General features: G+C 38.7%; 1 long non-coding RNA gene across 1 annotated transcript; it reads right to left on the reverse strand.

The window, feature by feature from the left end:
- Positions 1-859: 859 nt before the first annotated feature.
- Positions 860-1384, reverse strand: LOC110674630. The gene is made up of 2 exons (XR_002499052.1): positions 1282-1384; positions 860-1223 (listed from the first exon to the last, which is right to left on the reverse strand). It is a non-coding gene; the product is annotated as an uncharacterized LOC110674630 (long non-coding RNA).
- Between the last annotated feature and the right edge of the window lie 18870 nt (positions 1385-20254).

The raw sequence follows: 20254 nt of genomic DNA on the forward strand, positions 1-20254 counted from the left end.
GCTGCAAAGTAAAAACTACGCTGGTTTCCATCGCGGGGCAAAACTTTCCGATATAACTGCAGGAGATATTGTCTTGATGGCAGTTCCTAAGAAAACAAAAATGGACCCCACTTTTTCTTCAGAGCGGTACACAGTTTTATCAAGAAACGGAGCAAAGGTGATCGTCAAAAGTGAGCGAGGTGTACTGTATGCGCGTAATGTTCAAGTTCTGAAGAGAGCCCCAACATTGCGTAGCGATACCAACCAGCCTGGAATTACAGAACCTAATGAAGAACAACCAGTCATGAACATTTCAGAAAATATGGCAACATCTCCAGAGCCTATTGTAATGAGGCCCAGACTATCAGGAAACTAGAGCGCTTCAAAGACATGTTTATGTACCACATCTTCCAATGATGCATAACGTCCTCGTGGAATAAGAGGTAAGACAAAAAAGTTCACCTAACAAATAATTGCTGAAAACCATGTTTAACCAATTTTCCATATTAGTAATGATTATTTCTTATTCTTTAGATTACGGCGCAATCGATTTTTGATAAGGTTGTTGAACAAAATTGCTTTGTATTCAATAAATCCATAAATAATTTTATTGATCAATCAGATTCCCAAAAAAAAAAATAATAAAAGTACTTACTAAATAGTTCAAAACTTTTGTGTTTACACTCGTTGTCCTGTTTCGCTTTTTTCCTTCTTGAGGCCTTCCATTGTTGGCCAGTTTACATTCCGGTCAGTTAGTTGACCACTCGCACACTGGTACTCACTTGGATCTGAACCAGTAGTGTCTACAATCTTAATATTCTGCATGCTGTGACCTTGGGAATAGTTTTAGTTGTTCGAACGTACTAGCAGATCTAGGGTATCGTTTTCACAGACTTTATTCCTTGCGTAACATTTTGGGAAATAACAGTGGTAGCAACATCGGTGCAATCTGTTACCGCTTCGGTTATTGGCCAATCATCACATGGAACTTATCGTAAGTACTAGTAGTGGTACGATACATCAACAGCGATAATACTGGCCACGTTCGTCGACCCGACGTTCCTAGACTCCTCTCCTTCGGCGGTAACGATATCGGTCTGGTTAATATAAAGGTATCGTACACATGTCATCCTCGGTACCGTCATCGAAGAGGTATTCCACTGGCAGGTAACGATCATTTTTGTCTACAAATTCCTTACTCCAGTAATGGTTGATTGTATGATGTGAATAGTCGATAACACGTTCTGTAGCAAGAAAATAGTACATTATTTTCAATTAAAATTCAATAAAATATCAACTGACCTCTTAGAAAAAGGTTATAAATCGATTTTGAAACGATAGCACACGCTTGAGTTAATGTTTTCTGCACTTCGCTGTTAAAAATTTTTGACACTTGGAGGATTGAAGTTGAGCGGTTATGTTGACATTAACAAATAGTTGAATATACAGGTTCATATATTTGCAATTACGGTTGTATTGGTAATCAAAAAAATTGTGAACCTTAATAATGACGTCAGTATTTACATAGTCATCATGCACGGAGAAACGAAATATTTCAAAAATAAATTTAATTCAACTTATTATGGATTCGTCAGAAATAAGGGCAAACAATTTTCATTAATCTAGTTGTTCTCTATCTTCGAGCATAGCGACTAATATGTGATGTGGTGCGGTGTGGTCATAATAATTGTAAGAATGCAACAATACGCTTAAAATTGAGGAAATGGAGTTAAAACACGACGAGTGGCGGTGTGACAATATGTGAGTATTTGTGCTTCAAAAAAATATTCATTGTTTATTCTCTATGAATAAAAAGATGCCAGAAGGTCGAATGACATTGGTTCTCATTAATTCTGGCCGTTTCGGATACCCGGTCACTTAGCGCCGGTTCCTGAATGTACCCTAAGAGGACATTTTCTGAAACTTAAAGAATAGTACCGTTCGACGGCTCTAAATTCATGTTTTTTTTATCCTGATCACCATAGCTATAATACCAATGACCAGTATGAGGTTCTGGCCACAACCGGATACCCTGGAATCAGTTCCGGCAGGGCCTCAGAGGGACACTTTTGTAATCCTACTCACTCATATCGTGCGACGCAATTCATGGTTTTTTTATGCTGAACATCATAGCTATAATGCCATGGAATAATTTGAGGTTCTGGTCACATATGAATACCCCAGAATCGAGTCCGGAAGGGCTTCAGAGGGACACTTTTGAAATCATATTCATTCAAATTGTGCGACGGCTCAAAATTTATGAATTTTCATCGTGAACCTATGATACTTATAATGCCGTGGACCAATATGAGGTTCTGGTCACATCCGGATGCCCCAAAATCGGTTCAAATAGGGCATGTGGGACACTTTTGTAATATTTTCATTTATATCGTGCGACGGATCAAAATTCATTTTTTTTTTGGCATTCGACATTTTGTCATTCGACGTTTTGTCCCTTCGACGTTTTGTCCTTTCGACTTTTTGGCATTCCACATTTTGGCATTTGACATTTTGTCTTTCGACGTTTTGTCACCCAACCACTATAGATGATTGAAAAATTGAAAATCGTATTGGAAGATTTTAATTGATTTGAATCTTAGGAGAAATTTTTGCCTTACTTTGAAAATTTGTTGAGAAATTCCTGATGGACTTTCAGAAATCAGGAATCACACGTATAAAACTTCTGCAAATTTTAAAAACTCCTATTTTTTTAGATTCTATAAAATGTTGCTTTTTGGAGTGTGAAAAGTTTTTTTTACAAAGTTTCTCTAAGCGTCATGCGAAGGAAGGAGAAACAACAAAATGTCGAAGTACAATAGTGAGCAATGGTCCAATGGAAGATGGTTTATAATATTTTTTCTAGAGGTAAATTATAGGATAGCTAAAACCTCTATAATGAATTTACAAATAAAAAAACTAAGCTCCATCGGAATCTTCCTCAGAAATTATCCTTGAAATTTATCCATCCTTGTTTTCTGGATTTTTAGAATTTTGCCAGATATTCCGCCCTCGTATCGCAATTCAAACCAAGAATATGGATTCTGCCAATAATTAGTAAAATTATTTCTAAAGAAGTGTGTTAGGGAAGATCAATACAAATTTCTTTATAAATATCTTAATAAATCCTTTTCTCCTTCTCATTCGCTTTGCTGCATATTTCTTTACACATTCCTTTACTGCTACGTTAATTTCGGAAACAGAACTTTTCTGGCGTTTTTCATCAAATTTCCTCTGAAGATTCGAAGGCAAGAGACATTTCACATACAATTTTCTTTCCAATTCTAGAACAATCTGAGGATTTGAATCAAAATAAATAAAACATAGAAGAATTTTTGACGCAAGAACTTTTGATGAACTTTGCGGAACAATTTGTAATTTTTTTTTGGGAAACTTTTTAAAGAAATTCACACAAGAGTTTAGAGTAGAAATTTCAGCAAAATATCTAGGTATTCGATCGGCCAGAAACAATGATTTTTTGGAGGAATTGCGAGTAAAAACTAAACTTTTGAGAGATATTTATTATACTATTTTCCAAGAGATTTGCAAAAGTGCCGAAGCCATCCTTAAATATTCCTTGAGGAATTTGATTTAACTTAATTTCTAAAAAGAATATCAAGTAATACAAAGAAGAAGAAGAAATTTTTGAAAGTTAAGCGTAAAGGAAATTTACTTTCCGAAAAGATGATCCTGAACCGAGCGGCAATCGAACCAGACACCTCCAGATTGGCTTTGCTTTGTAACCGTGGACTCTAACCGCTCGGCTTAGGAAGGCTCCCTATCAAAGCTTAATACGATGGAAATCAGTACATTACCTTACATCGTCGTTAATATTTTTTTGTTGCGAACGAATTTGGATATTTAAAGTGTTCTCAAAGCGTTAACAAATTCCATTGTTGAAAAGAAATGTTCTATAATGTGAAATAATAGGTTTTCTTTTCAACTGTGGATTCGAAAGTTTGAAATTTGCGGAGAAATATCTAGCGCAAAATAATTTATTCAATGAATTTAATTACTTTAAAAACCACGCGATAAGGCCATTTTATCATCTATTAAGTGGTATTATCAAAGCTCAACTCGTATTTAATCCGGCTTGCATGTTTCGCTGCCTCCCACACATCGAAATTGACACGTGTGATTCCGACAGTAAATTTCGAAAACGGGAAACATATTTCCCAACATTGGTATGGCAGCATGACCAGGCCGAGGTTCGCCACGTTTCCCTCGTTCGATACGCCTTTCAGCAGAATTCGTGTCCTTTGTGCGAATCCAGAATCCGGAGATATGTATGCGATGTGACGATCGAATCTGTTGATATCGCCTAATTCAAAATGCATGAACTGGGAAATCGTCGTCGTCGTGTGGAAGGGCAGGAGCCGTTTGCCTAGCAGCCGATTTGTCGCTGAATTGACTGTGTTCGTGTTTGTGTGATTGTTGCAGTTTAACACGGGGTCTAGCGTGGCTGCTGTGCCGTTATACGCATAATTGTCCTATGTTAGTTTTGACGACTATAACTTTTTGTCAAAATATTGTGGTTTTTTACGTATAGTTTTAAAATTTTGCAGAAGCTTCTAGCTATCGTCCAATCAGTTCGTTTTCTCCATAACTAAACCTTTTGAATAGGTCATTCTGAACAGAATGGTCCACATCAATAAAAATTCAATTTTTGCTAATGAACAGTTCAGATTCCGTCACGGACATTCGACCACTCATCAACTTTGACGTGTAACAGATTTGATTCGTTCCAACAAATCTGAAGGTTTTTCTATTGGGTTTGCTCTTCTAGGCGCAGAAGTGTTTGGCATAAAGGTTTGATTGCCAAATAAAAAAAAATTAAAATTTTGCAACACACATTGTTGGAATAACCCAAAGTTATTTGACAAATCGTACACTTCAGGTTGATTATCAGGTCTGAAAGAATTCCTGTAAGAGCTGGTGTGCCTCAAGACAGCATTTTGGGACCAATGTTATACAATATTTTCATATCTGACTTACCTGAGTTACCTCAGGGATGTCAAAAATCCTTGGGCGGCATCCACAAATTACGTAACGCTCTAGGGGGAGGGGGGGGGTAGGCTCAAGCGTTACGGTCCATACAAAAATTTGAAATTTTTCATACAAAAAAGCGTTACGTAGGGGGGAGGGGGTCAAATATTTCCAATTTTAGCGTTACGTAATAAATGGACGCCGCCTTGTTTATTGATGACACAGGCCTCTCCGCCAAAAGACGAAGCCTGAGTGTCATCTGTAGTCGATTGAAAAAAAGACATTTTTTCTTCTCACTTTCAAAAATGAATAATTTCTCCTAATTGGAAGCATTTCTCAACTAATAATATTCCTACATAAACCAAAAGCTGTTTATTTGAAACCTTGAGAGGGGTTCCAATAAATTTGTCAGATATAGTCAAGTATCTGGGGCTCATGCTAGATACAAATTAAACTTTCGAAAATTACATGAAGGCATACAAGCCAAATGCAACAAGTATGTAAAACGACTGTATCCACTTATTAACAGAAAATCGAAGTCTTAAGAACAAGTTTTTGATCTTTAAACAAGTTTTCAGGTCAGTCATGTTGTATGCTGTACAACTATGGACTAGCTGTTGTTATACCAAAAAGAATGCTCTGCAGAGGATTCAATTTTTTTTTTGAATTATTCTGAAGCTTCTTCCCTGGTATAGTACTAATTAGTTACATAGAATATCCTATGTTGAAACATTGTAACAAATGTCAAATAAAATAATTAATAATTTTGGGCAAAAAGCGTTGCAATCGTCTATTGCCACGATTAATGCGTTATATAAAAAGGTTAAGTTAATTGGAAGCATTTTTTTCCTCTCTTATATAATAAGCAGGTGAAATCAAATCACCTGTAAAATTCTGAACTGCTATAGCAAATGATATGTAAAATGTTGTTAACAAAATATTAATAAATGCTTAATTTAGTTTTACCAAACTAGGATGATAGTATTGTCGAGCACCTAAATATAATAAATGAATGTAATATTTGGAATGATACTAATAGAGAGTAAAAAAAATCTTGTAGAACAAAGTGGCTAATAATCGTGACACATCATGTTGAACTCTTTGAACACGTTTTTCTTGGTTTCATATTTTAGAACATTGGACAATCATGCGCAGAACCACATTACTGCCATTCAGTTTCCACAGTCGATGGCATTATTGGCAAATGTTGGAAAAGTAATGTCGAATGTAAATCACCCCACGCGACCAGCCGACCGATTCAGTGGCAATATGGCATGTGTTGACAACTGCGACGGGACGCACTGCCTGTTCCGGCGAATAATGAGAAAGCGAGAGGGAAATGGTCGCTTTAATCTGGCATGTTCCGGCGGATTCGTCGAGCAAAGTGCAATTTAAATTCCCTATTCGCTCCGATCCGCACCGGGATCACAATATTTTTCTATTAATAGTCAATCAAGCAAAATGTGGGATCCTTGCTGCCTTGAGGAGCGGAACTGCGCGGCGTCCAGAGGGAAATATCTCATCTTCCATGCACGACCTACTGTCAGTGAAATCCTATGGCGACGCGTGTGCAAGTGATTGATGCCCATGTGATATTACACCGTCGCACACAGGAGCAATTTAGATCAAGATCAAGCCAAAATTGTTGTATGCACTTTGCCTCTCTGGAAGATTCCGTTTTTTTTTAAAGTTTAATAGTTATTTACAAGTTTTCCAAAAACTCTTCCATTTAACGAATTTGTTTCTTTGTTTGAGCTAACAATACGGTAGGGTGATGTGCTAGTATCCATTATATTAAGCATTGATCAGTGATTTTCCCAGTATTGCAGTGAATGATGCTGATACAAACCGATTCCAAACAATTCTTTCTCAAAACGGCTTGAGCATTGTACAATAAGAATTTGCGCCGAAAGCAGTTATAGGGGCCTAAACTACCCCTTGAAAAAGAGTTATTCATAAATAACTTTGTTACTTTAAAAGATAACGTGAAGATAGCAAAAACACGGGTTTTATCATGACAAAAAACTTTGTAGAAATCACAAAAAATGACAAAATTCTTGGAAAAAAGTTATGATTAAATATATGATTTTTAGGGACCATTCACATACAACGGCTTATATCTCAAAAAGTATAACAGATTGAAAAATCATGTCTTCGGCAAAATTGTTTAAAACTGCCAATTCTACAACTTTGCCGAAGACACCATATGTCTATCTGAATGTTTTGAAAAATAGTTTTTCTATCTCACTGCTAGGTGGATTGATCACAAAACTTTTTTCATCAGAAGATGCGCTTTAATATACCAAGAAACTTCTCCGAACAAACTATATCGCTAAAATCAACGGTTATGACGCTATTCAAAAAGCGCATGAAATCGACGAAATAAATCACAAGGCGTTGGTCGCGATCGGAACTTACGATCTGGACACGTAAGTTTGATGCTAAGCCTCCGAAAGAGATCAAGTTCAATCCGTTGAACCAGGAGAAAGCCATGTCGGTGGAAGAGCTGATGAAGTTCTATTCGACTCATGCCCAGCTGAAGGCCTATCTGCCAATCTTTCGCGATTCGGTGGGTTATCCGGTCATCTACAACTTGAACGGAGTTGTTCTGTCTCTGATCATCAACGATCGGATCAACGGAGTGGTTATGATCTCGATCATCAACGGGGACCACCCGAAGATCAAGCTGGAGACGAAGAACATCTTCATCGAGTGTACGGCGACCAATTTGACCAAGGCCAAGATCGTCCTGGACTCTTTGGTGAGCATGTTTTCCGCCTATTGCACGAAGCGGTCTATTCTAGTGGGGAGACGGTCCGGTAGCCGGTACTGGCTTTCCGTAAGGAGATCTTTTCGGCTGAGAAGGTCAACGCCCTGTTCAGGATCAAGGGGAGCCCGGAATCGATGGTCAAAATGTTGAATCGATTGCTTCCGACCAATCAAAATGCCGCGGACAAGGGCCTGTTGGAGGTTCTGATTTCCCCAACGCGGCACGATAAGCTACACGCTTGCGACATCTACGGAGACGTGGCCATTGTCTGTGGATATAATCGCATCCCTTGAACAAGCTTACCGAACAACTCCGAGAGCAAATTGCCCAGGACGGATTCACCGAGGGCCTGACCTTCACGCTCAGCTCCCGGGACGGTATCCTTCGCGAAATCTATAAAAAAAGAACAATATATACAGCCAAACAAATTTGATATGTTTCAGCAGATCTTAAGGCTATTCTACTGACTGGTCCTGCTCTTCTAGACATAGAAAAGGCATTCGACAGTGTTTGGCATGCAAGCCTTCATTAAATTAAAAAACTTTAATTTTCCAACATACATTGTTAGAATAATTCAAAGTTATCTGTCAAATCGTACACTCCAGGTTAACTATCAGAACTCCAGGTCTGAAAGACTTCCTGTAAGAGCTGGTGTTCCTCAAGGCAGTAACCTCAAGGATGTCAAAGATCTTTGTTTAGTAAATTAACCTGAAAGCTATTCTGCTAGTCTTGCTCTTCAAAATATAGAGAAAGTATTCGACAGTGTTCGGCATGAGGGCTTGATTGTAAAATTAAAAAAAACTTTGATTTTCCAATATCCATACATTGTTATAATAATCCAAAGTTATGTTTGAAATCGTACACTTCAGGTTTATTATCAGAACTCCAAGTCTTCCAGTAAAATTTGGTGTTCTTCAAGGCAGTATTTTGGGACCAATATTTTACCACGATTTTGTTCGTGTTACTCCTCTGTGCACCATCGCCTCGGATTCAGCAACTGATTCGCCCTTTTGCTCGTCAGGATCCGTGTTCGAGGTTGTTGTGAAAATCGGTTGGTTGGATGAAGGAAGTCTGCCGTCGTCGGAGATAATCCTGTTTTCAAATTAGATGCTACTGATTAGCATCTGGGAGTTACCTCGATGTAGGCGATTCCACCCCCATGCATATTAGGTACGATATGCTATGGATGAGCTTGCCTTGGGATGATATGGTGAAGGTGATCCATCAACCACGGTTCAGTAACTGGCGAGTTTGCATGGATAGTAGTGATGTGACAGGTGCCAATATGTTGTGCATAAATTACCAAGTTCGATTACGGCATCGACCGGCATCTACGATTCAAGGGGCCGATCCGATGCACTTTATTACGTGTTTCCTCCGATGCTACTTGATATGGCAACGAGTGAGTTTTGATCGCTGAGATACACTCGGGAAGATTGTATATGGGAAAGGGAAAAGCGCTTCCGGATATCAAACGCAAGTGTATCCTGTTTAGATTAATTATTGTCATCATAAATATATTATTAAACAATATCGGCATCAAAAGGACAGTGGACCGGAAACGATAGCTATCTGAAGTCGAATGGAAAGCTCTTTATGAAGCATCCCTGGCACTAATTTATGTAAATTAAGATATTGATTTACATACAATCTGAGGCGAAGGTCGCATGAAATGGGTTTTGCCTAAGCGATTATGAATTCGTTTGCATCTTGACCCAGAGGTCATGCATTGGTAGCAACTTGACTTTCACCCTTACAGCTAACATTGATTAAAGGCAGTAAAGAAACTTTAGGAATCAGTGTGCATCATAAAGCTCTTGCTGTGCGTACACAAATTCTTTCTGCCCTCGGATGTTTTTGAAACTATCTAAAGCAATAAAGTAGAACTTCTCAATGCTACAAAAACAGTACTTTCCGGTGCCACTTTTTTCTACCTATTGATCCCTTTTCGATCCTTGATTGGACCCGCGTCTTCAACTTTTCGTTGGACAAGTTAGCGAAAGCTAGCGGTGGTAATTCTTCTTGGATACCGTCTTTTGAAAACAACCTCTTAGAAGATCTCCTCGTCTTTCGTTTATTCACTTAACTAAACAAAAAATGACTGTGTATTTGTTGGACACAAGGTGAGAAGCAGACTCTGCCCTAGTAAGGCCGTAACGAAAAAAAAAGAAAAGAAAAAGAAATGCGTGTGCTTCGACCACAGAGCGGGTGTCTCACCATGGAGACGGATATTCCGGGTTTGAGCATGCCGGGAAGCGGTGGTAGTTATCGTGTTTAACCAAATGCCAAATTCAATTAGTCAGTTGTTATTATGTTCGAGTTGCGTCCGGTTTCGGGGCTATATTGACATCATGTGAAATTGGCTCAGAATGCATTTTTGCGGCACACAATCGTTCGGCATGATACTTGCTCTGCAGTGCCGAACATAAGCAATACTGGAATGATACGAACAGAGTGCAAGTTAGCTGCTGGAGTAATTTGGGGTTTTGCAATCGGTGACTGGCTACGAAAAGTGTGGACAATTATGTTTAACAATTTGTGGTTACATGTTCTGTGTGGTTAGTCACTCAAAACAAGTGGAGTTAACCTTTTCAACATTATTGTCACTTTTATATCCTGCAAATAAAGAATAAAATAATATGTGTCCGCCGTTCGGGAAGTCTCTCTTTCAGCTATGGCAGCCAGTATTTATAGTTCAGAAATGCCGTAGGTACGAACAAGTAAAAGGTACCAGAGTCATAAGGAATATCACATGACAGTCACAAGGATTCAAAAGCTAAATAGGTTATAATTGTGTGGGATACACCCTAATATATTGTAGAATCCATCTACAACTGCGTGTCGATTGAACGCATACATACACCCCCACCCGAATACACTCGATCGGCTTGACGATCCCCGACTACTGCTTCACTCTGCCTCTTTCTCAACTCGACCGTCGGCGAGGTAGGCAGTGCACACCGTAGCTCCTGCGTTGGGCGATTCCCGCGAGGTGAAATTCCGAACTCCACAATTGGCGAATCCTGCCAGCTTATTTTGCTCTTTTCTCGAAAGGCAAAATAAATGGCTTCACGTGGGAATCGCCTACCGTAGGGAAAGAAAAAGTTCGTGCAAAAATTACGCCAAAGTGAATAGTGCTGATAATATTACTGAGAGAATCCGGTAAAAAAGTTTGAACTTGGTTATGTCATTATTAAAGTGGAAAAAGATGTGAAAAAGCTGGCGGAAAGGTGACAAGAATCAAGCATGGGAAAGAAATATGTGACCGGGACGGTTCCGAAAACTTGAGTCAACATCCAACGATACACTTCCTCCCACAACGTTCAGGGCGTTGCGAGACGAACGCTAGATAGGGAAAAAAAGACTGCTCGATCGACGGGACGTTCGAAGTACAAAAAAAAAGTTTTTAGTAAAATGAGCAACAAGATCGTGCCGGGACGATCATCATGCATTCTGGGACAATATATTAATTGTACCAAAACTTTTCGGGACGAAATGAAATGGATCAGTGACCGTGAATAGCTCACGAAGGGGAAATATAAAATTAAGCAGACTGTACGAGCATCACTTACATAAGAATCAGGAAAATTCTTCTTGTTGATGTTGGGACGTACATTAGATTTTTACCAACACGAGCAGGGCGCTTCGTGCAGGTATATAAAGCATCGGGACGTTTGCTAACCTCACATTTTGTGTTAGTACCCCAGTAGCTTGTCACTAATACAAGCGAGACGCTTTTGCTTACGGAAGAATGGTAGCCCGGAAAGGTACCAAGAAATGCGAAACCATTTTCGGCAAAGACTGAGTCCCGAAAGAGATGACCCGAGATGGGAAAGTACTGTAAAAAACATAAATCTCCTCTACATCCACATGCTCTAACGCGATCGTCAAAATTCAACGCAAACCGTAATAATTCAAAACAAAACATGTTATTACGCATTAAACTATTATCTTCTTCCTCCAAAGGATTATTCAAACCCGAATGAGGAAAGACTCGTGGTGTTACGAATTTCAGGTTTTTTTTTTCAACTTGTTTCGCGACGAAATGAGTGTGATTTCGATAAATTAGAAACACTAGCGAAATATTAGTGATATAATTATTTACCATTTCATTCAATCATTCTCTTCGGGATGGCTGCCTGAATACGATCGTCGTGAAGAAACATCCAAGCAGTGCGTGAACAGTAGTCAACGTTGCGGCCGATGGTATTTGTGATGCCGATGCTTTGTGGTTTATTTGAGTGTCAGAACCGATGAACGGTGGTAGAATTTGCTAACAATTTCCATTTTTGGAGATAATACATTCCGTTACTGAGTCTGGAAACGAATTATAACACATTTCAGAAGCACCACACGCATCCAATAGGAACAGACTTTCAATTTAACTCAAGTAATCCTAGTAAAAATGTCGATTGTTTTACACCAAACTCACAGCTGGAAGTTGTAAGGCACAAATTGGTGGCTCATCTACGCAACCCCTCGGATGTAAACAATGCGTTCAACGTTTCGTACACTTCTACACCTCAATAAAGTGTTTTAAGTAGTAGGGCTCAGTTATACCAAAAGAATTGTTTTTGCAAAAAAGGGAGATCATCAATAAAAGTGCTAGTGCTGGGAATTATAGTTAACTAGGCAATTTTCCGACACGGGCGAGACTCGAACCGATAGCCTCAGCTGTACAATAACGTCGGTTTTTTTGACGTTGGATAACGTCTTACGGCAACATACTGGGGTACAATTTCGAAAAACGAAAAATCGCTCGCGTCACGAAAAGTGGTTAGATTTTGACTGTTAATAACTTGCTAACGCTTGCATAGATTTTCGAGATTCTTGCACCAATCGATTGGATATCTTTCTACAAATCTACATCAATAATGAAAACTATTGATTTTCATGACTAAACTATTGAAAGATTGGTAAATATTGAGGCATGTCTTATTTTTCATAGAAAAGCACATTTTTCTTGCTGTTATAAGGTTTTGACGTTTTGAAGTTTACAGGTACCGCAATTTCGGGTGAAATTGGTCATTTTTCATGGTTTTTCTTGTCTGTTTTCAACAATGTTAAAAATGCTAAAGGCAGCATCCATTTATTACGTAACGCTAAAATTGGAAATTTTTGACCCCCTCCCCCCCTCCGTAACGCTTTTGTATGAAAATTTTCAATTTTTTGTATGAGCCGTAACGCTTGAGCCTACTCCCCCCCTCCCCCTAGAGCGTTACGTAATTTGTGGAAGCCGCCAAACAACTGAATGCAGTACGACAGTCAGTCTCTTTGGCCAAAATTTTCTAACAAATGTGTTTTAGTGCTAAATAAAAAAAATCGGAGAATCCTATTTCGGGGTGAAATTGATCACTTGTCAATGCGATTACTGTTATTTTTTGTTACGACTCTACATAATGAATATAAGCTTCCTGAATCCGAATATGCTTGCTAAATTCTTAATAATGCAATATTTAAAAAAAAACAATGAATAGTTAATTTCAAGAATTGCGAGGAAAACGCCTAAATGTAGGCAATTGTCTAAGGAAATCCCTGATATCTAACAGTAATTAAATTTTTTCAACGGTATGAGCTAATGGGTACGAGTTTAGAAGATGAAATCGGGCTCGGGAAGACTGCAAAAATGCTACCGCCACCCGACCCGAGCGACGGCAACCTAGGTAAAACTTAGTTTGCCATATATCTCCGTTGAAAACTAATCAAACAAAATTATAATTGATAAATAAATAAATTGAATAATCAATTAATAGTAATAGATTAAATGTCTCTGATGGTAACTCATTACGTCGTATGCATTTTTGTGACCCTGAAAAGGGCCGTATTGTTTGAAATTGTTTTGCAATTAGATTTAAGCGCGTTCTCCACGGATACGACGAGTCAGCTGGATGTTCTTCGGCATGATGCTGATACGCTTGGCGTGGATCATGAACAGGTTGGTTTCTTCAAACAAACCGATCAGTTAGCCCACTCGTTTTTTGCAGGACCATGACGGCCGAGCTCTTCCCCGGATACAACGACGAAGCAGAAGAAGTTCTTCATGGTGCGGAACTTCTTCGAGTATCAAAAGGAGATCATGCCAATCATCGTGACTGACAACTTTAACATCGATTTGAGCAAAGAGGAGAACATGGAGCTCGCGGACTTCATGGAGAAATAACCTCAATCTCAAACTGGCTTCGGAACCCACTAAAGAAATCAATCTTAGTGGATCGCGTGGACCTAACGTTCGACCGGAATACTTGTTCGGGAAGCAAGAGTTACCGCTCATGCTTCTTCTTTCATCGACCGATTTTATCGGTGTTGAATGTCACATATTATGACCATAATAGGTCAGAATTACCATGCAACCAATAGTATGAAAATTGATTGGATTTATCAGTAGAAATCTTTCATAAGTTCGTGACGGTCTCAAGGCAGGAAATAGAAGAAGCTAACGTTATCCAACGTCAACTTGGCGGTTGTATCTCGGAAACAACCTCTTACTTTTTGTGTGTCTAAAACACATTAGGCGCAGCTATAGAGCTTAGTGACATTTGAACACACGTAGAATAGCATACGCTCGTCATACACAGTTTGTTTTTGTTTTCCTCAAAGAAACTTGCACACGCTTTCCAGACTCATCAAAATGCATATGGAAATATTACCCAATTTGAAAAATTTACACCCGGTTTCTGGGTGTTTTTCTAGACTGTGTGCATATTGTTTTCCTCTAAGGTTCACAACTACATCTACACTAGGGCACCCATACCATTGGGCGTGATAACCACTATGCATTTGGATAGTATTGTATTGAGATTGTTTTTACACAGCTGATTGTGTAGGAGCAGCCAAGAAATTGATGAGGACTGTTTAGAGGCGTATCGTGAGACATTTTACTACCTGTGCGCTGTTCTGTGGAGGTCCTCCAGTAAAGTGCATCTTTCTAAAGTGTTGTTCAAAATACAAAAGCGTGAAGCGTGACTACTGAACCAAAATAAATAGATATCCTGCTTCTAGGCTGTAGCGCTTGCGCCAGGATGGAAACCAGATTCTATTTTCGATTGTCGAGCTTAAAAAAAAAACAATATTGCAAACTTGTTTTAAACGAGAAAAAATACGTTCATATAATGAAACAATACAAAATTGATTTTGATAAAAAGTTAGTTGTGCTCTGCAAGAAAAATCCACGGAATGCGATTATCTGGAAAGGTCGATATACCGTCGAAGGAATAACAATAAACACCAAATGCTGCAGATTAAGCAAACTTGAAACTTCGCGTTCTTGAAGAACGAAGAACGAATATTTTCTGCGCGTTATTGCCGCCGCTGGATGAGGATTCAAAATGAGTGCCGCAATATCGCGTAACACCTAAAAGCGCTCTGCAACATAAATGCATGTATGGCACTGTCACTTTCTCATGCAACAGTATAGGTCGTGACGCCAGTTGCGTGCGCTTTTTCGACTCTCGCATACCGTGCCATTCGGAGCCGTTGTGAGGTATTTAGAGGTGCGTCCGATCATCAAATTAGTATTTGTGATAACTTCAGTTTTGAAGTGGTAGTTGTGCAATGCTAACTTCGGCAAGCCGAAAGTTCAGAAAATTGCCGAAGATGATGTTATGTTTGGCAAGCTGCGAACAAAAATTTTATTGATGACGACAAACCATCAGCTGATCGTTTTGTTTTGTGTCTCGTGACTAATACAAGCAAACACATACTATGAATCGGACCTGTTTTATACGACATTGATTAGGAGCAATTTCCCGGATTGATACTTATCCAACGCCAATGTTGGTCTTGAAACTCCAATACAACTGTACATTGCTGCTATGTTTATACACGCTGTGCTGAAGCGTAAATTATTTGGAATACGATGGAGACGCATGACCTTGTCTCTCCTTTGCTTTGCTGTCTTCGCTTGCTGATGATGATATGTTGTGCGACCTTCGGGAATGATAATTGTATAGGCAAAACCTGGGTTTGTTCACTGGGTGCGATGCACCAAATAGTTGTAATGTTGTTGTTTGAGAGGGACTTTAACCCGAAGGTCAATCTCCATTCCAAATAGGTAGACAAATAACATCAATTGCACAGATAAATGTTGCGCATATTGAACACAATAATATTTATACCTCGAATTCATTAGTTGGAAATGTTGTATTGTATAGTGCGGCAAGTTCAACTGAAGACGAGACGCCACTGAGACTTTTGTTGTACAATTTCAGGTTGCTAAATTTTACGTTGTTGAGTTACAGATTATTGGAAGCAGCAAAAGCGATAACTGTTTAAACACAGTCACCTAAGATTTGTACCTGAACGACGTTTGCGTTACACTTGTTTCAACGCTTATCCTTTTATTTAAGAAAGCAATTTTTTATACTACGTTCGCTACTTCAGTTTTACTATCAAATAGTAGAATCTAGGCTCATAGCGCTAAAATTATTAGTTGGGCACGGTTTAAATCGAATTGAGAACCTAAAAGAAACAAACAAACTATTTTAATATGATCGAAAATCAAAATTGGAATCTATTACTAGTGTTAGGAACGAATTAATAACTATTACCAAATAAATAAATGTTTCTTTCAATTTGATATACCCTAAGGATTCATCTTTTTTTAGAGAAAAAGTGGGATGTGGGATACACCCTAACATATTGTAGAATCCATCTACAACTGCGTGTCGATTGAATGCATACATACACCCCCACCCGAATACACTCGATCGACTTGACGATCCCAGACTACTGCTTCACTCTGCCTCTTTCTCAACTCGACCGCCGGCGCACACCGTAGCTCCTGCGTTGGGCGATTCCCGCGAGGTGAAATTCCGAACTCCACAAATTGCATATTTACAACATTCGACAAAAGTAGGCATTGAAAAAATGACGTTTAAAGCGAGTATCGTTTTATCTCAAATTCCGAACATGACCAATGTTCCGAACAAAAGACTTTATATAGCAATTTTTCAAGAAAACCACTCAAATTTCTTCACATGATGATCAAGTCCTCTACGTTAATAAAAAAAATGTGAAAATATCTAATTTTTCAAATCGCCACTGTTTAGAATATGAGTCATGTTCTAAATTTGAGACATAATCAAAAAAACTACAGTGGGATTCCGTTTGTGGCAACAAAATCGAAATTTTCAGTTGCCAAAAACGGAACCCATTTCCTTTTTGAAGCGGATTTCCGTAGGGTAGGATGAAGAAGAATTTTAATAGACACTTATTAAAACAAGATCATCAGTTAATTTCGTACAGCACACAAATAAGCTTCTTTGAAAGAAGTTTTATGTTATAAATCAACCTTATTAAACCAACGGAAATTCGCACACTAGCGCAAACCTCAAGAGCTGAAAAGAAATTTTCACAGGAGAACGCTAGGATACTTAAATAGCTCGCTTGCAATCTACAGGATCTTGCTGAATTTCAAATAGTAATTGACATCTTCCCAAGAGCTCGCTAGGAATTTTTAGAATATTTTGAGATTCTGCTGGGTTATTACTGAAAATTTTCATCTCTTCGATGGAAATTATCCAAAGTCTATAAGAGCTTTTGAGACTACCGCTAGCGAACCCCCAATTTTTCTGGAAACCTTTTCAAATCCTCAATATTTTGCCATAATTACTCAAAATACCTCTAGAAAAACACAGTATTCCCCTAGAAATTCACAGGCCGCCTTTGAAATTTCAGCAGTCTACTAGGTCTCGCCAGATTTTGTGCAGCATTCCCAATAACTAATTATACATTACCAGGCTCTCGCAAGAAACCTCTGCTGTCGGATAGGAATACTCAGATTCCGCTCAGTATCTTCATGAATCCGCTCTTGAAAATTTTCAGAAGCCCACTATAAGAACATAGAATTATAACCCAGTTAACATTTTGGTTGGCATAACTTTTGTTATACATCATCCTATATGAATCAATTCAATTGTATAGAATGTAGGAAAAGGCTATAAACCTACCATAGTGGAGGCCATACGCGTACTTGGCACGACTTTTTCAGACTTTCTGCGATCAGATATACGATGCCACACAATTTAAATGAAAATAAAAAAATAAGATATCCAGCCAGCTCTGAACGCGGGACCCTGGATTAGGTATCGGGCACCTTACCATTTTACCACCAAGGGCTACATAACAGATTTGCGATTATTTGCCAATGTTAATGCATGTTTCATGTACAGCTACCCTTGCTTTGTTGTTCTTTAAGGCCCATCGTCAGCAGATACCAAGTTTGGGTGGCAATTTTTGCTAAGTTATTGCGATTTCATATGATGCTTTCTGGATTGATTTATGATCTGTCCGTTTTTACAACTTGATGCGATTCTATGTTACACTGTTTAAGACATGTTTTGCTGTCAACACAGACTGTCGTTTATATGGAGAATGTATATACAACTTCTATTGGCATTGATTACGCTTAATTTGGCATCTTGTGCGATTCTGATTTTTGACGTACGAATATGTGATATTGGATGCACATTATTATACGATACGAGGTTCACTGGGAACCGTCGGGATTTAGTTTGGCAACTTTTAAACATTGTAAGGGATGATAAGGATCCGTATCGAGCCCTGAAGATGGTCCAATAGCCGAACCGACACGTCGGCGATAATAAGTAGTTAATCAACGCAATTTTGAAAGACTGCAAGCCGAAACTCCCAAAATAAGCTAACAAATTGTCCAGTCGAAACATATTATCATAAGGATCTCGTATCATTATTTCATGCGGCCAGCACACTTGATAAAAATTTTTGATATGAACTGCAGTATACTCCAGCCTAAAGACCCACATGTTGGATTATCTTTTGAAAAAAAACATCGTTCCACCCAAGGGGATCATGGTTTCCCAAGCACACTACACTAGCCAGCAATTTCCATACATAAAAAACAATGCGCTCTCGGGCTAGGCATTGGATGTATATAGAAAGCGTTGTGTTTGGATGGGCATCTAATTCTTCCGAAAGAGTTGCACTTTGCGAAAGAGGACCACGTGATTATTGAGCTGAAATCGAATTCAGGTTAACTTCTGCGTTCATGGGTCCTCTCATGGCGTAGTGGTAACGCGCCCTAACTAGAGATCAGGGAGTTGTTAGTTCGATTCTCACTGAGAAGACGTGTAACTTTTCCGCAAAACTTCACATCAATTTATCCATTTAACCAATTGCAAAATATATGTAATGATGGTCTAAGCCTGAGCAACAGACAAAAAAAATATATATGTAATGTTTAGCTTTCGGTAGTTAGGAAAAGTTAGTTTACTATCGATTTGATAGATATACAAATAATTTTTCTGTCAAGCCCATAATCAATCACAACTTGTTCCACACACGAGCTGGCAACAGCTTACATACTGATGTGCAGAGGCAAGTGATCGGGTGGTGGCCGATCATTGAGAGAATGTGCAAGTTGAGGATCATAGGCCGATTATTCATCTTCAGCAGGTAATAAGCATGTTCCGTAGAGCGGTTCAAAACATAAAAATGTTTGATAATCTAATCTCCCATATGTTCCTTACCATCCTTACCATAAAAATTCTGTTCTGTGAAATTTTCAGCTTTCTAGGTGGTGATTTAAAAGTGGCCCAAAGGCAATAAAGGTTTATATGGGTATTACTCTGGAGAAATTTTGAGAAATGTTCCAAACACGCTGGTATTGTAATGTAAGTAAAAACTTATTATCTCATAGTAAAAACTCATTCATCAAACTATAATAAAAAAAATGCTGAAGAGAGAAATTCAATCCAACGGATAGCAGAAGTGGTACTCATGGTTTGTTTGCTATTATTTAGCCTCATATGGGATTTTAGCCCTGCAAACATGTACAAAATCCCAAACAAAATAAGCTCAAAAGAGATTTGTTTCTTCAGCAAACATCCTTCATTAGGGTTTGAAGAATGAGTTTTCAATACGGGAAGATAAGTTTCTACATACATTACAGTATTAGCGTGTTTGGAACATTTCTCAAAATTTCTCCATAGTAATTTCCATATAAACCTACATTGTCTTTGAGCCACCCCCAAATCACCACATAGAATACTGAAAACTTCACAAAACACTATTTTTATGGTAAGGATGGTAAGGAGCATATCTTCTTTCTGGCGTTACGTCCCAACTGGGACAGAGCCTGCTTCTCAGCTTAGTGTTCTTATGAGCACTTCCACGGTTATTAACTGAGAGTTTATTATGCCAATGACCATTTTTGCATGTGTATATCGTGTGGCAAGTACGAAGATACTCTATGCCCTGGGAAGTCGAGAAAATTTCCAATCCGAAAAGATCCTCGACCGGTGGGATTCGAACCCACGACCCTCAGCTTGGTCATGCTGAATAGCTGCGCGTTTACCGCTACGGCTATCTGGGCCTTGGGTAAGGAGCATATGGGAGATTGGATTCTCAAACATTTTTAAAATTTGAACCGCCCTAGTGTTCAGTGCTCACCGGCTGACAACAACAACGGCCTACGAATAACTATTTTCGCCGACTCCATGAATATAGCCATTCGTAGCACCAACTTTCAGCTTAGGCTGCCATACT

Source organism: Aedes aegypti, chromosome 1 (assembly GCF_002204515.2).
Source record: "Aedes aegypti strain LVP_AGWG chromosome 1, AaegL5.0 Primary Assembly, whole genome shotgun sequence".
Taxonomy (NCBI): Eukaryota; Metazoa; Arthropoda; class Insecta; order Diptera; family Culicidae; genus Aedes; species Aedes aegypti.